Source organism: Bidens hawaiensis, unplaced genomic scaffold (assembly GCF_021521415.1).
Source record: "Bidens hawaiensis isolate Kalapana, Puna unplaced genomic scaffold, B.hawaiensis_p1.1 tig00012785_1, whole genome shotgun sequence".
NCBI classification, from domain to species: domain Eukaryota; kingdom Viridiplantae; phylum Streptophyta; class Magnoliopsida; order Asterales; family Asteraceae; genus Bidens; species Bidens hawaiensis.
The window spans coordinates 684,007-703,108 of record NW_027492061.1 but is presented as its reverse complement, the minus strand read 5'-3'; positions in this window follow the sequence as shown (position 1 = coordinate 703,108).

Here is a 19,102-nt window from a genome sequence, read left to right as displayed (position 1 = left end):
GTTAACAAGTTCGCCTAAGCGAACTTGTCAACAACTTCGCTGTTACACAAACAATTACATAAACAATATTACAGACTCGATTATAGACTTTATACATATGAACTACTGACATCTATGTACCAACACTTTGTTCCTTTGGTGGTGATCTTGTTCTTTTAGCAGCTTGTCTCATGGGACATGATTGCAATGATATGATTTTCTTTATTTCATCTTCTACTTAATCAAAGTATATATATTCTTCATCAAAGAGCTCCTTCAACTGTGACAAACTTATCTTTAGCATCACTTGCCTTAAGATGTAATTCTTTTCACTTTCTTCCAATGGCTTTAGCTTAGTCTTCAGTTCAAATTCAACTAGCTCTTTTTTCACTTTAGTAATCAATAAAGGAGTTGGAGTTGATTCTTCATTTTTGTTCTGGTTTTTCAACTCCTCCCTATATTTGGCAAGCTCTAAATCATATAAATCTTTCTTTTGAGTAGAAGTTAGCTTGTTCACATCACCCAAAACACCTCTAGCCTCCATCAGTCTTTCAAGTAATTTCTCTTTGTCTTTGGATAGAGTGGCCTTTTCTTCTTATGCTATTCTTACCATGGCTCTATTAGCCTTTATATTTCTTTACTTTTCTTCCGTTCTCTTTCTTTCATTTATTTCAACCATCATTGTTTCATGTGTTCTGCATATGTTTTCTCCTCCTCACGAACTCCTTTGGATATAACCCTGAACATGACTTCCACATATTTCTTTGACATTAACTCAGCATGTTCAAACTTTATTCCATGTTCCACGAAGTATCCCACTTTCCTTCCATATTTTCTTAACACACTATCTTTTCTTTTCAACTCATCAATAGCTCTTTGTTCAAGTCTTTTTCTTTTCTTCTTCATCTTCCTTTGCTTTCAGAGCTTTGAATAAAATTTTCCAAGTCTTCAAAATTCATTTTACTCAACTATTCATCAGAGTAACTGTTTTATTTGAGATGAGATGGATATTTATTAAGTCATTTTCATTCGTGTTCTCTCTTCTTCCTTATCTCATCTCTCTTTTTCTCGAACAGATAACTAAGTTGTTCTTCGTGAAATTCATTGATTTCTTCGAATTTAAATCCATGACCCGTCAAGCTAACAATTCTTGGATCCTGTCTCTTTAATTCTTCCAATCATTCCTGAATTTTCTCAATGTGCACATCAGACAGATGAATTAGGTGAAACTGGTTCATCCTCTTTGTCTTGAACTTCCTCTCCTTCCTAATCATCTTCTAAATCAGATATGTCCTACAATGCAATAATTTGAGGTTGATTTGATTCCATGTTCATATTTTGCTAATATTCTTCTGGTTTGACAGTTTTCAAAGGAATAGCTTGTATAGGTTTTTCATTTTCTTTTTCCTTCTCCTTACCCCCTTACACTTTTTCTTTAGTAACCATCTTCTTCTTCTTAGGCATCAATTGTTATTCTTTCCAAACCTTTCTTCTCACATATTTTAACCCATTCTCTTTGATTCGTCTGAATTTCTTCAACAACTTGATCACACACCCTTTTAGATGCTGCCTTGACCATATCTTCTTGGATCTTCTTACCATCATAATCAGTAACCAACTATTTATCATCATTTTTAGGAGCAGGTTCGAAAATTAAGCTAGGGATGGCTTTCCCTTTTTGAATAAAAAGAGGAAATTGGAATACACTGAAGCGGAAAAGAAGAAAAGGAAAAGGACAACTAGTGATATCAAAATGATAGGATTATTCTTTGGCATGAAGGAGTGCCAACATGAAGGAGTGTATAAGTATGAAGAGACAAATGAGCAGACCAAACTCAGTGGTGCAGAGAAATGGAAGTTGATTCTTAGTTAGAATATATCCATGTGGATGATTTACATGGCATCATGAGACAGTATCTCCCAAAGGATCATCCATTCCATGTAAAGTATCAATATTTCAAAAACAAATAGCTGCTGCTGTGAGACTCGAGCAACGAATGAAAGAAAGAAGAAGCTCAAGCAGCTGAGAAATTTTGATTATGCATTTTGATTTGTAATGCGCTTGAGGAATAATTTTGAATATGTAATGTTTTTCAATTTAGGTAATGTAATTTATTGCTTTTAAATCTTTGATGTGTACTTTTGAACAAGTGTATGTAATCTAGCGATGTTTTGTTGCATCTGAGTTTGTTTCAATCTAGAGTGAGATTGTTGGGACTAAAAATGATCAAGGAAGATTGGAATCGAGCAAACCAGGCAATTCGAGCAAGCATAATATCTTTTCAAGCAAGGTATCTTACTTCAAGCTGGAATTCTTACAAAGTGTTCAATTCAAGCAAACTACACTCCATCAAGCAAGGTTGTTCTTCAGTCGATCAAGGTTTTTTTCATAGAAAACACTTCACATATCCAAGATTAAACCATGTAAATTAGTGGGTCGAGCAAGGTTTTTATAAAGATGATCTCAATCACACTGGTAGTGTCACACCCTCAAAGTCCACTAACAGAGTTTTACCGTCAGAGGGTGTGAACTAACAGGATCGGAATTATTAGTTATAATCAAACACCCTGTTTAAAGTTTTCAAACCAACAAGACATCAAGTCTTAAATAAAATGAGGAAGCGTAAATTTGTAAACCAAAAAGTTTGCGCCACACAGGAAGACTTAAAAACCCAAGTTATTAAGATGAAAATTAAAGAAAGTTTTCAAGTGAAGGTGTTTAGCGAATGCAAGTTCCTATACCGCTCGCCCGCCTCGGCTACATGAGAATTACAAACTAAAAGTGTCAACACAGGGTTGGTGAGTTCACAGGTTTATATATATAAAGTGTTTGCGTTTGCATTTATGTTTTGCGTTACCAGATAGTGTTAAGTCAATTATATATAAATAGGTAGCTAACCTATCATGCATGTATTACTAAGTGTTCGACACCGAAACTCACCGTTTATCAATTGCCTTGCCACCATGTCAACCACGACCGGTAATGTGTTAGCCAAGATTACACCCACTTGACCTACAGTCGAGTTTAGAGTTGGGTGGGGTTTGTCAAACCCAGTAGTACTACTCAACAGTGACTCGCTATTATCCAAATATTAACCTGTTCGATGTTATGAAGGACTTTAGTTGGTTTGATTGCCACTTAGCCTTACAAGTGATATATAAAAACTAAACAAAATCTACAGCGTTGGAGTATGTTATCTCCCCCAAATAAAAGCGTTTAAAAAGAGTAAAAAGGGGACGTGAAACTCACTGTTTGCGAAGATAATCAATACAAGATCCGAGAAAGGTATGCGTCACAGGAAATCCTCACTAGTGTTCTAAAAACCAAATCCAGATTTTCTAAGTATTGAACTACGAGTGAGTCCCTAGACTCTACACATACAACTTATGCATGAGATGCGTTTCGTGTTTCGTTTGTGAAATAAGTGCGACTAGACAAACACGTCGGTGATACGTTACATGTGTGAACAACTACTTAAGTGTCAAGTATTAAAATTGTACATTACTAGCAATCATCCCCCACAAGGGCAATTTGGTCAAAACATAGCAAACATCGATCAGTTATGTACTTTTCATGACAATTCAAGTAATACAGCAGCTAAGTTGTCCAGGCAGATTTTCACTCAACAAGATTAATCTATTTAACATATCCTAACATCTCCAATATATCATCAAAAATCATCACAGAAACATACTTGAGTTAGGTCTCTAAAAATATTTTTATTAAATTTTTATGATCTTCGGTTTTATCAGAATGATTAAAACCTCACAGCAAGCACACAACAATCATTATCATGCGCAACAGAATGTTATTTATTATTACCGTTAAATGAAAATTCATCCAAGAACAATTGGGTTAGATTACTAACTCAAAATATTAACTTCCAGAAGTGGAACCAACCCATTTGGTCTTGTCGTTTATGAGATATGCTAATTTCAAAATAGCCTAACAGCAGGTCTCCAGAATCAGCCTTGCACAACAGTTTTGTAAAATCGTAAAAACTAACTTTTATCCATTCAAAAATTACAAACTCGGACTTTTCAGAAACTAGACTCGACCTAGTATATTGTAGAATCAACAATCGCATCAAAACATGTAATTAACATCGAGTTACAGCCATCCAAATACGAATTCATTAATCTGTCCAGCATCAGTTTTCATCAAAACTCAACAAACTAATAACCTTTGCACACAAAATCATGCATATAATCCTAATTTATCAACTAACAACACATTTGGAACTTAGGTTTTATGATTTGCAGGTTTAATCATAAAATTAACTTATAGAATGGGTTAGATATGAAGTTAATTTACCTAGTTATCACCTTGGATCCTTCAACATTTTTGCAAAGAACTTGTATATATGTGTGTGTGTGTGTGTGGTGATCGCCGAGCAAGAGAGGAGAGGGGAAGGGGGCTGCCGTCGCCAAGAGGGAGAAGGAGAGAGGAAAGAGTTAGGGTTTTTTTTGTTTAGGTTGTTTATATATTAATAATTATAATATAAGTTACATATCACACCCTAGCCTTCTAGTTAATCAATTTTTAGCACAAGTTTGTTTATTTTCCACACGAATTAACGTTATTCATGTAAACACCAAGTAGCACATAGACGTAACACATAATTATCAAATACTTATTGTTTTGGTATTTGTCGTTTGTTCACCAACGGTTTGAGTCGACTGCTGTGTGTTTCGGTGAAATTCCGAAAGACTACATGTGTAGAGATTGTCTATCGTCATTTAAACCCTAATTTAAATGTAAGGAGATGTGCGTTGCAGTTCGTGTGATCTTAAGTTTGAATTAACGGAATTCGGATAAACGGAGTTAACCTGAAATTGACGAGTGTCACATCATTCCCATGCTGAAAGAATTTTTGTCCCGAAAATTTGAGTCAAGTCGTGTTGGGTGTCTGAGAAAGGAAAAAATTTTCAGTTTGTCATATCATCCCCTAGTAGAAAGAAATTTCGTCCCGAAATTTAATTCACACCTCCAGTGACTTCTGATGGTTTGTCGGCTTTCACGGTTTCCGGTCTTTGGTCAACCCTTCGAAAAAGTGAGGATACTTCTTCATCATTCGATCCTCGCGTTCTCATGTGAACTCAGGTCCACGTCTCGACTTCCAACGATCTTTCATGATGGGATCTTGCTGTTCTTGAGTTTTTTGGTTTCCCAATCCAAAACTTCGATTGGTTCTTCGATGAAGCGTAGCTGTTCATCGACTTGCAACTCACCCAAAGGAACTGCTTGGATTTCGTCATAAAGGCATTTCTTCATGTTGGATACATGGAGTACGTTGTGTACGCCACTGAGTTCTTCCAGTAAATCTAGTCGGTACGCTACCGGACCAATACGTTCAGTTATCCGGTATTGGCAAACGTATCGTGGGTTAAGTTTGTTTCGATTTCCAAAGTGAACTACACCTTTCCAAGGTGAAACTTTCAGCAAAACCTTGTCATCCACATGGAATTCCAAAGGTTTTCGGCGTATGTCAGCGTAACTCTTTTGGCGATCTCGTGCCGCTGCCATGCGATTTCGGATTTGGACAATCTTTTCTGAGGTTTCGAGCAAAAGTTCTGGACCAGTGATTTGTCTATCACCCACTTCTGCCCAGCAAAGGGGTGATCGACACTTTCGTCCGTACAACCCTTCAAACGACGTTGCTTTAATGCTTGCGTGGTAGCTGTAATTAAACGAAAACTCTTCCAAGGGTAAGTGGGGTTCCCACCATTTTCCGAAATCCAACACGCATGCATGCAACATGTCTTCCAAGGTCTGAATGGTGCGTTAACTTTGCCCATCCGTTTAAGGATGGTATGCTGTACTCATATCAAGTCGGGTGCATAGTGCGCTCTGTAGTGATTTCCAGAAGTGCGAAGTGAAACGGTAATCTCAATCAGATATGATGGAGACAGGCACTCCGTGTCTAGACACTACTTCTTTCATATAGATGCGAGTCAGTCTTTCCATTTTGTCCGATTCCTTGATCGCTAAGAAATGCGCAGACTTAGTCAACCGGTCAATGATCACCAAGATGGTATCGCATCTCGTCGGCGTTTTGGGTAATCCCGTGATGAAATCCATGGAAATGTGTTCCCATTTCCACGTTGGGAGTTCCAGTTGCTGTAGTAGACCAGATGTTTCTGATATTCCACTTTGAGTCTTGCATAAGTCAAGCATTTGCTCACGTAGGTGGCAATGTCGGCTTTCATGTTTGACCACCAGTAAAGTGCCTTTAGGTCATGGTACATTTTATCTGAGCCAGGGTAAATGGAATATCGGGACTTGTGTGCTTCGTCCATCACTAGAGTTCTCAACTCTCCGTATCGAGGGACCCAAATTCGGTTTTCAAAATATTGGACCCCGTCCGATTTGGTTTCAAGCAGCTTGTCCATGCCCCGCATGAGTTCTGATGGGAGGTTATCGTCTTTCAACGCTTCGAGTTGAGCATCACGTTCTGATCAGGTAAGTTGGCATGAATCGTGAGTTGTAATGCTCGCACCCATCTAGGCTTATCGTTTTCTTTTCTGCTGAGAGCATCGGCCACTACATTGGCCTTGACAGGGTGGTACTTGATGGCACAGTCATAATCTTTAAGTAGTTCGACCCAACGACGCTGTCGCATGTTTAACTCCTTTTGATCGTAGATATGTTGATGACTCTTGTGGTCGGTGTAAATGGTGAATCTGGTACCGTACAAGTAATGTCTCCATATCTTAAGAGCAAACACCACAGCTCCGAGTTCCAAGTCATATGTCGTATAGTTCTGCTCGTGGATCCGTAGCTGTCGAGAGGCATGGGCTATAACCTTCTCAAGTTGCATCAACACGCAACCTAGACCCTGTATCGATGCATCACAGTACACTTCAAAGGTTTCCGTTCACTCGGGGATGGCTAGGATAGGGGCGCTACAGAGTTTGGTTTTCAACAGTTGGAAGGAAGATTACTGCGCATCACCCCAATTGTACTTAGTGCACTTGTGTGTCAATGCGGAGAGGGGTTGAACAATCTTTGAAAATCCCTCAATGAAACGTTGGTAGTAGCCAGCCAGTCCTTGGAATTGTCGCACCTCAGTCGGAGTCTTAGGTGCTTTCCAGTTTTTGATGGCCTCTACCTTGCCGGGATCGACATGGATACCATTCTCATTTATCACATGTCCTAAGAAGTGAACCTCGTGAAGCCAAAATTCGCATTTCGATTGTTTAGCGTACAGTTGTTCCTTCTTTAGTAATTCAAGAATTAACCTCAGTTGTTCTTCATGGTCGGTCTTGTTCTTAGAGTAGACGAGGATATCATCAATGAAAACAATCACAAACTTGTCGAGGTTCGCCTTGCATACTCTGTTCATGAGATCCATAAATAAGGCTGGTGCGTTGGTTAAGCCAAAAGGCATAATCGAAAACTCGTAGTGACCGTACCGAGTTCTGAATGCCGTCTTTGAAATGTCTTCTTCGCGCACTCTCAATTGATGGTAACCAGATCTCAGATCGATCTTCGTGTAGTAACTCGTCCTTGAAGCTGGTCGAACAGATCATCAATTCGGGGTAGGGGATAACGGTTCTTGATCGTCACCTTGTTCAGCTCCCAGTAATCGATGCAAATGCGGAAAGTCCCGTCTTTCTTTCGAACAAATAAGACAGGGGCTCCCCATAGTGTTGAGCTAGGTCGGATGAAACCTTTGTCCAATAAGTCTTGTAATTGAGTGGACAATTCCTGAAGCTCCACCGGTGTGAGCCGATACAGGGCTCTTGCTATGGGTGCCGCACCGGGGGGTAAGTCGATTTGGAACTCGACTTGTCGAATAGGTCGGAGTCCAGGCAAATCCTCCGGGAAGACTTCCGGAAAACCTCGAACAATCGGCATGTCTTCGATTCGCTTCTCCTCCGCGGGTTTCTCGACAATATGAGCTAAAATCGCCAAATGACCCTTTCGTAAATATTTCTGCGCCTTCATGACGGTGATGACGCTTGTAGTCATGCCGCTCTTCTTGCCCTGAATCTAGATAACTTCGTCCGAAGAGGTAGTGATATGGACTACCTTTTCGTGACATATAATCTCAGCACTATTCTCGGATACCCAGTCCATGCCGACAACGACATCGAAACTACCAAGCGTAAAGGGTATGAGGTCTATATCAAAAGTATGACCTGACAGTTTCAACTTACATACCGCTAGTACATGAGTTGTTTCTATAGACTTACCGTCGGCTAATTAAACAAGAAACTTAGCATCTAACGGGGTTGGAATTAAGTCTAAGAGTTTACTAAAGGCTTTCGATATAAAACTCCTATCAGCTCCAGTGTCAAACAAAATAGAAGCAAAACAGTCATTCACTGGAAACTTACCGGTAACCACGTTCGGATCGCTATGGGCCTGGCCCGACCCAATGATGAAAGCTCTACCTTTACCACCTCTCCCGCTACTGTTATTGCCCCCATTGTTCTCATTCTTCTTCAGTTTGGGACAATCCTTCCTGAAGTGACCCTCTTGACCACACTCAAAGCACCCTTTTGTCGCTGCAGGCTGTTTAGGAGCACCCTTAGCCGCTAGGTCTCCCCTACAGTCCTTGGCCTGATGACCCAATTTACCGCATCGCAAACACTTGATATGGTCGCATGGGCCAGCATGGTGATAGTTGCACTTGTTCTACTTTGGATACTTTCTAGCATAGCCACTCGAACCCTGTTCGCCACCGTTGTTGTTATTGTTGGAACCCTGATTATAGAAGTTCCGAGCTAGTTCGGGTTTAATGTAGTGTCGTTGCTGTGGAGGGTTCGATGATGAGGACCTCATGTTGTCAAACTTCATCTTTCCATCCTCAGAGTTGTTGTTGTTGTCGTTACCCGAGTTGTCCAGAGCCTTAGAGGTGGAACCTCTATGTGGTAACGCACCTTGTGCTACTTAGAACCCACCATTTTCAGCGACCAAAATTCCGACTCCAACTTCGCGATTTCCTCTCTAGGACAATACTCTTCCCGCATCATGTTCTTGAACTCCTCCCAGTTCATAGCATTTAATAACACCAACCCAAGAATTTGCACATTAGAGGTCCACCAGGTGAGGGCGGAATCTTGTAGCGTTCCAGCAGCAAACTTGACCCTGCTGGATTGTGGGCAGTTGCACATCTCGAAAGCTGACTCGGCCTTATCGGCCCAACGCAGGAAGCCTATGGCTCCCTCAGTGCCCTTAAACGAATTGGGCTTGCAGTCCAGGTAATTCTTGATGGTACAGACTCCGGCTTGACCTCTGGTCCTGCTGCGTTTGGGGCAATTTGCTCCTATAGTGTGTCGCAGCGAGCTAGAGCCCCTGCTGCAAGGCCTTTTACATTCCAAACTTCCTCCTGCAAGACTATCATCTCTGATTGTATTTTGTTCATTATCATCATTTGCTGAACATGGGCATCTTGAACCTTCATCCTGGCTTCGGTCAGGTATGAAATTCTCTCTCGAGCATCAATTCCATTCCCTTTCAATTCAGTAACATTTGCTTTGGTCAAGTTCATAATGTCAACCTCACGCTCTAAACAAAAAGCGAGGGCTGCGAAAGCGCGTTCCATCGGTAGGGTTAGGGGTGGTGGTGTGTTAAAGGATATAGGGCAGCCCGGGAGAGGTAGTGTGGGAACTTGCTCACGGTAGACAAACCGCTCGATCAAACTTATGTGACATTCAAGACAAAACGAGGTATACTATATTCATTACGTAACAAGTAAACGATAAATCGGTTAATTCGTAGTGCTTAAACGAGTAACCGACCGATACTAATTATGACCCGTATACATACTGAGGGGTCATATACGAGTTATATATATGCAATAGAGGCTAACATATTGATATTTAGGCCCCAGTACGTTTAAAACTCTTTAAACGAAAAAGGGTTCGTTTATCGATACGCTATAAGCTTAAACGCAATCGTTAATATCAAAACAAGCATTGTAGCATCCGTTAAGCCGAAAAAGATTTATAAAACCCTTATATGACATGTTCTATGCAATTTTGTGAAAATATTTTGGAATTTTACAACGAGTCAGTACGTTTTTCTTATTTTACAAAAATAAGCTGAAAAACACTCGTTTTTGCGCTATTTCTCACACCCGAATTAATTTTCTTGCGAAAAACCGAACCCGAACTAAATTTGAAGTGGGCTTTTCATGTTTGGGCTTGTATAATTTGATTAATGGGCCAAAACAGCCCATTAAAGGGCCCTCCAAGACTCCGATCGGCCAGCCACCATATCTCACATTCTTTTTTATATAACTTACACCTTAAGTTTTTGTTATTCATTCTAACTTACAAAATTTTGAAGTCCAAGCAGCTCCAACTTCTGCTCTATCAACTTTCCTTCAAAACTCTAGGTATTTTGATCATTTCATCATTTTTAACTTGATTTCATTAAGTATAATTAACATATAAACATGTTTTGGTTAGTTTTAAACATGTTTAACCATCCAAAAACCCTAAAAATCAAGTAAAACCATGTTTTGATGTTAAACATGTTTACAAACCAGGAACATATACTTTTTTGGTCAAAAACGCGGATTAGAACATGAATACAACGTTTTTACGGTTAGAAAGTTCGGTTTGAACCCAAAACCGAAACCCTAATTATCAAGGCTGTTACATGGATGATTTATGCTTGGTTTGATGTTATATGATATGTAGATATACTGAGTTTGCTACCCGAGACCCGGAAAGTCGTTTAAGCTAGCAAAATTTATCGAAAACCGACAAGGTAAACCCGTAACACTCGTTTAGGGGCTTTTTAGTATTAGGTTGTGACGTGCTTGTTGTTAGCTTGTGAAAACTTTCAGGGACATTAGGGATCATATAAATGAGTCCCTGTTCAAATTTGGTAATTTTTCGATAAACGGAGAATATTTGGTGAATTTATTTCCGTTTATGAGCGTTTATTTGGGAAAAATAGCTAAACATATTGAAAAATTATGAAACTTGGTTTTGAAGTTTAATATGTGATGGTAAGATCACTGGTAAAGTTTGGGAATCATTGGAAATTTCTAAGTATGGTTTGTGCAATCATGGCTTAACCGAATTTTAACAGCCGAAAAACGCACAAAAAGGCACTTGTCAAAAGAGTTAGGTTCTGGAAATTTTGCAGGGGCTATGTAATAACATTGAGGTCATTTGTAACAATTATCGGATTTTTCGGAGGTCGTTTGATATAAAAGGGCCATTTATTACACGATTATAACCTATTAAATGAATTTTTATAAATAAATAAATAATCATAAAATTTCTGAAAATATTTTTATAAAATTCTCCATGTCTTAATGTATTTTTACAAAAATTTACATAATTTATATATAAGTACATATTTAGTTATGATTAATCAAAGATTTAAATTATAATTGTTTTAACGAAACCGGCAGTTTTGTGTTTAACGGACTGACTGGTATGTCAAAATGTCAAAAGTGGTCAAATATCATATTTTTGAATGATATTGATAAAAACAAACTTTTTACAAAAATTCCGGACAATTCGGGTGGATTGTGCGCGTTTTGTATAATCAAACCCGAGTGAAAACGGAAACGAACCCTGCGATCAAACCAGACACCGAAACCTTAAAATTCTTTCATAAATCAAATTATGTTATCAATCAATATATTTACTTAAGTTTTATGTGATCTTACCTAATTCCGAAACGTATAAACGATCAACTGAGCTAGGCTCGGGAAACGGTGAAACTGAGCCAAATCCAGTTTTAAACATTTCATAGTATACAACATCACAATCTAAGACTATGGTCATGTTCTGGGCCTAACAGCTATACCTAGATTATCTATACAGCCCGACTTAGCTTGAACACTGTACTAGTATTAACGATACGATACCGTTTATAGGAATCAGGCTATAAACGAGACATCTGACTTATTGATACGTGATTTCTGTGCGAACTACGATAAGGTGAGTTTCACGACCCCCACTTTCTAAACTGTTTTACGAACTTTTGGGGTGAAAAGCATGTTTACATAAACTGATATACTTGAAAACGTGTGATGATGTGGATTATCTAAGTACTAACACTTGACAAGTCCCCACAAACACAAGTGATTAACTTCGTGCCGGTGACGTGTGGATAGTACTATCGGTTTGACAAACCCAACTGACAGAGCCGGAGGGGTATGCCGGAACATATGTAAACCCAGTTGCACATTGCCATTATATTTTTACATACTGCTATGTGGTGTTAGACATAGTACATACTTGGGGCAAAGTGGCTGTTAAATGCCAACTGGAGTGCATGGGCAGTGGAGGCCATGTGTTTTAGCTCGTTTCGGTTTCACTTGTGGCTTAGTATAATACATCATACACAGACATATATACATACACACTGTAAACTTTACGAACTCGTGTACTGATTTCATTGACACTCGTGAAACTTGAAACTCACCAACTAGACGTAGTTGACCCGTTTTAACATGCTTTTCAGGTAAAGCAAAAGTGGAATGATTTGCTTACATGCTCGGTGTTAGAAAGAAAGTTGAATAGCTGTGAATAGACGCTGATATAATACTGAATAAGAAGCTCGTAAACCGGTTATGTGTTTTTCACCTAGTTTGTAAACATAGTACCTACCAATGTAATATGATGTAAATTAGTTTGTGAATTTCTTTATAAACAATGTTGTTGATACCAGTGTTATCTGTTACATTCCCGTATTACGCTTCCGCAACTACCTAGTCGGGGTGTGACAGAAGTTGGTATCAGAGCCATTGGTTATAAAGAATTAGGATGTCCCTTAGGATACCCTAAGATAACCGTAGGCTCGATTAACTCTGGGAATAAAATAATATTAAATAATATACACGAATGATTCTCGTGATGAACGCGAATGGACAAATGGGTTATTATGGTCCGGAACGTAATAACAGACTTGTTTGTACGAGGAAATTCGAGAAGAAGTCGATAAACTATCGAATAGGTAAAAACAGCAACATATGTGTATAAAATATAATAATAGATAAATATTTGAGTATATAAACGATTATTTGTGCTTATGTGTATAAATACCTACATGTATTTTACTATGATTAATATAGAAGAGTATTATTCTTATTACTAACAATTGTGCAGGAATATGTCAAGATCTACTGATCATTTACATAATACCCTATCAACAGGGTCTGAGGAGGAGGAGGCGGAGGATCCGGAAGAGGAAATGGAAGAAGGTGCAGATGCGGTAATTCCTCACGAGGTACCCGCAGATCAACCCGACTTATCGGGTTACCGTTGTGACACCTACCCCCCTAGGGAATCCCCTAGGAATGTTGCAGGACAGGGAGCTACTAGTGCTTATCATTCACCTGTTAGAGCACCCAGATCCCCTACTCCACCTGTACAACATACACCAGTACCCCCACCCACTGTTAGAAACCGTCAGACCGCTCGCATTTCAGTGCGTCCACCTGAGCACACCTCTTCCCCACCTCGATCTACATACCATAGGGGAGAAACATCACGTGTCCAGGTCACTGAGATACCTATTCCTACCTGGGGTTTACCCGCCCCGGTACCCGAGCCACATCGTCATTCTGATTCAGCATGGTTTGGTTTAGCGACTGATCAGCTTTTAGAACAATCACATTCTATAAATAACCTAAACCAGCATAGACATGATATGTATGATCACACGAGGTATATGCAGCAGGAAATCAGAATTGTGCAAAGATCCAGTGCTCACAGCCACGGGCGTCAGGATCGAGCGATGATACTACTGGGGGTATGCTTAGCAGTTAATGCGGCCATAGTGGCTGCTGTTGTTTGGTTGTGGCTCCATGTTGCAAAGAATGGATAGGACATAGTAATCTAGTCTTATGTATATAGTCTTTTGATATCCCAGGCAGCATTTTGTTACAGCGTGTTGGGCTGACTTGGGAGTTATTTGTGGTTTAGTACTATTTCAAGCACTGGCCCTTATCGGGTTAAGTCTACATGTCACTTAGTGACAAATTTTGATACGCATATACAAGCGCTGGCCTATACCAGGTTAAGCCTATGCGCTAATTTTGGATGCATATGTACAGTAATGATTATAATTAATACAAACGTGTTTTCTTTGGCATAGTTAGGTGTTGTGAAAGTGTAATATCGTAAAGTTGTGTTGATCATAGTGAAACGATATTGATTATTATATAATTGATTAATTTATAGAATGGCCCCGAAGAAAACAAACCCTTTGTCTGAGGCGGAAGTGGCCGCAATGATTGCTCGTCAACTATAAGCTGTGATACCAACAATTGTAACACAAGTCACTGCAGGCATACGTGCTAACAATACTGTTAATCAACCTACGAGCACCACCACGGCCACTGCTAATACACCTCCGCCGGACACTAATGTAGCCCCGGGTGTTACTACCCCGGTGAATACTGATAATGTCATAAATAATAATAACACTCTCCCAACTATGAATGTCACTGGGAACCCAGAACCTGTTGTGCACCCTGATAATATCCCGAACCCTGTACCGGTTGTTAACACAACCAATAATGATAATACTCGGACCAATACCGATAATAACAATAATAATAACCGAGAACCCCCGCGTCAGGAGTACTCATACAAACAATTTACATCATGTAAACCGATTGATTTTAAGGGTATTGAAGGACCTAGCGGGCTGGTCAAATGGATAGAAAAGATCGAATCAGTAATTAATATCAGTGAGTGTCCACCGAACCGCGTGGTCAAATTTGCTACCAGTATGTTTCTAGACCAAGCGCTGATGTGGTGGAACACGGTAGTCCAAATAAGGGGACAAGATGCTATTAATCATATGTCATGGACTGAATTAAAAACCCTCATGCTAGAGCATTTTTGTCCTAAAAGTGAGATTCAGAGGTTGGAACATGAGTTATGGAATCTGGAAATGAAAGGAGCGGACCATGTGGGATACACGAATCATTTTAACGAACTGTCCCGCTTAGTTCCATGGTTAGTTACACCGGAAGCGAAGCGAATTGAACGTTATATCTGGGGACTGACCCGTGCTGTGAGAAGTATAGTGAATTCAGTTGCCCACCCGACATTAGAAAGTGATGTATCTCAAACGGGTGTCGTTACTTTTGATCTGATGAGAAGTGGAGTGATAAGGATGCCAGGTGAAACAACAAGTTTAAAACGAACAGATTATGGGACAAGAATGCAAGGAAACCCTCAAAACAAACGGGCTCGTCCGAATACCCGAAGTTATGCCATGACCAGTTCTAATGTAAAACAAGAGACCTATAAAGGGATGTTACCGAAGTGTAGAAGATGTAACTTCCATCATGTGGGTGATTGCAAACCGATCATTTGTCAAAAGTGTGGAAGAACGGGACACTATGCCCCCAACTGTAGAACCCCCACCAACACTGTTAACCGTCCACCGCAATCAACTCAACTACCTCGACCTCAACCAACCCGCCCACAACTCAACCAACAAACCCCACCTACCACGAATCTCCGTGCCTGCTATGAATGTGGCAGTACGGAACACTTTCGAAGATACTGCCCCAATTTGAACCCTGGTGCAGTGAGAAGGCAGAACCAAGCACAAGCATCAACCTCCAATGCAGCTAGGGGACGCGCGTTTGTATTAGGACCGGGTGAAGCGCGTCATGATCCGAATGTGGTGACAGGTACATTCTTAGTTTCGGGTCAGTATGCTTCAGTTTTGTTCGATACGGGTGCCGATAGAAGTTTCATATCTGTTAACTTCTTACCTTTAGAAAATATGCCGGTTAGTGAACTAACAAAACCATATACTATAGAACTCGCTAACGGTAAGTCTATACTTGTTAACCGAATAGTCCGAGACTGTTCCCTTATCCTAAACGACCATCCATTCCTTATTGATTTACTTCCAGTGGAATTGGGAAGTTTCGATGTTATAGTCGGTATGGACTGGCTATCTAAGTATAAAGCTGAAATTGTCTGTAAGGATAAGACCGTTAGAATACCTCTTTCGAATGATGAAGCTATGATTGTTCAAGGTGAGAAATCTGGTACGGTACTGCCTCTCATATCTCAACTTAAGGCATTGAGATATTTACGCCAAGGTTGTACGTTATACTTGGCGAGTGTAATAGTTAAGGAACCTGAGGAAAAACGAATGGAAGACATCCCAGTGGTACACGAGTATTCAGATGTATTCCCCGATGAGTTGCCTGGTTTACCACCGACCCGACAAGTTGAATTCCGTATTGACTTGATACCGGGAGCAGCACCCATTGCTAAGGCACCTTATCGACTTGCACCTTCTGAAATGCAAGAACTGTCCAACCAGTTACAAGAATTACTGGACAGGGGTTTTATTCGCCCTAGTTACTCACCGTGGGGAGCACCAGTGTTGTTTGTAAAGAAGAAAGATGGGAGTTTTCGAATGTGTATTGATTATCGGGAATTGAATAAAGTGACTATAAAGAATAGATACCCCTTACCTCGAATTGATGACTTGTTTGATCAGCTTCAAGGTGCGAAGTATTTTTCAAAAATTGATCTTAGATCTGGTTATCATCAAGTAAGAATTCAGGAAGAAGACATACCAAAAACAGCTTTCCGAACTCGGTATGGTCACTATGAATTTTTGGTTATGCCGTTTGGGTTGACAAATGCACCTGCAGTGTTTATGGACCTCATGAACCGAGTTTGCAAACCTTACCTTGACAAGTCTGTGATAGTGTTTATCGATGACATTTTGATATATTCGAGAAGTAAGGAGGAACACGAACAACATTTGCGGGAAATCTTAAAATTATTGAGGCAAGAGAAGTTATACGCAAAGTTATCCAAATGTGAGTTTTCGCTACAAGAAGTACAGTTTTTGGGACACATTGTGAACCACCAAGGGATCCAAGTAGACCCAAGTAAAATTGAGGCCATTAAGAATTGGCAAGTGCCTAAGTCACCAAGAGAAATTCGTCAATTCTTAGGACTAGCCGGGTATTATAGAAGATTCATTAAAAACTTTTCAAGTATTGCACAACCTCTAACCCTCCTAACTCAAAAAGATCGAGCATATGAATGGGGAGAAGAACAAGAAATGGCCTTCCAAACGTTAAAACAGAAGTTATGTGAGGCTCCAATATTAAGCCTTCCAGATGGAACGGATAAATTGGTGGTATATTGTGACGCATCTCGTAAAGGTTTAGGATGCGTACTGATGTAAAGAAAGAAAGTAATAGCATATGCTTCCCGACAATTAAAAGTACATGAAAAGAATTATACGACCCATGATTTGGAATTGGGAGCAGTTATCTTTGCATTGAAGATTTGGAGACATTACTTGTATGGCACTAAATGTACCATCTATACTGACCACAAAAGCCTACAACACATATTCGATCAGAAAGAGCTAAACATGAGACAAAGGAGATGGGTTGAACTGTTAAATGATTATGACTGTGAGATTAAATACCATCCGGGTAAGGCCAACGTAGTAGCCGATGCTTTAAGCCGAAAAGACAGAATCAAACCATTAAGGGTACGAGCACTCGGAATGATTGTTCAAAGTAGCCTAACCGAACAAGTTCGCGTTGCACAAGATGAGGCCTTGAAGGCAGATCAGCTAGAAAAAGAAGAACTACATGGAAATGAAAGGAATTTTGAGAAGAAAATTGATGAAGTATATTATTACAAAAACCGGGTCTGGATTCCAACACTTCATAAACTCCGGAAGTTGATTCTTGATGAAGCACACAAATCCAAATATTCTATTCATCCAGGTGCTGATAAGATGTATAAGGATGTTAAAGAATTTTACTGGTGGCCTGGTATGAAAAAGGATATAGCCGTGTATGTAAGTAAATGTGCAACATGTGCAAGGGTAAAGGCGGAATATCAAAAACCTTCGGGAATGTTACAACAACCCGAAATCCCACAATGGAAATGGGAACAAATTACCATGGACTTTGTGACACACCTTCCTAAAACCTCTCGAGGACACAACGCAATTTGGGTAATTGTGGACCGGTTAACCAAATCCGCACACTTTATTCCCATCCGTAACAACTACACCACCGAAAAACTCGCTCAAATTTACATTAATGAAATAGTATCTCGACACGGAGTACCTCTTTCGATTATTTCCGATCGAGACAGTCACTTTACTTCACATTTCTGGCAAGCAGTACAAGAAGCCTTGGGAACCCAAATCGATCTAAGTACGGCTTACCATCCCCAGACTGATGGTCAATCCGAACGAACCATCCAAACCTTAGAAGATTTACTTCGTGCTTGTGTACTGGATTTCAAAGGGAATTGGGATCAACACCTCCCGCTCATTGAATTCTCTTACAATAACAGTTATCACAGTAGTATACAAGCAGCACCTTATGAAGCTCTATACGGGCGAAAATGTAGATCACCACTATGTTGGACAGAAGTGGGTGATACTCAAATTTCAAGATCCGATTTAATTCAGGAAACCACCGATAAGATTCACCAGGTTAAACAAAAATTGAAAGCTGCCCGTGACCGACAAAAGAGTTATGCCGATGTTCGCAGAAAACCGTTATCTTTTGAAATAAGTGATAAGGTATTTTTAAAAGTATCGCCATGGAAAGGTGTTATAAGATTTGGAAAGACTGGTAAACTAGCCCCGAGATACATCGGACCTTTTGAGATTGTCGCAAAAATTGGTCCCGTAGCTTACCGATTAAAACTACCCTTAGAACTGAGCACTATTCACGACGTGTTTCATGTATCGAATCTGAAAAAGTGTTTGACTGATGAAACGACAATAGTACCACTGGAAGATGTTCAGATCAACGAAAAGCTCAACTTCGTAGAGGAACCGGTAGAAATTGTAGACGGGAAAACCAAACAGTTACGACACAACAAAATTTCATTAGTAAAAGTTCGGTGGAATTCAAAACAAGGACCCGAATATACTTGGGAACGAAAGGACGAATTCCGAAAGAAATACCCACACCTGTTTCCTAGAAAACCGATGACACATTAAATTTCGAGGACGAAATTTCTTAACGGGGGGAGAATGTGACATTCATGACAAAACGAGGTATACTATATTCATTACGTAACAAGTAAACGATAAATCGGTTAATTCGTAGTGCTTAAACGAGTAACCGACCGATACTAATTATGACCCGTATACATACTGAGGGGTCAT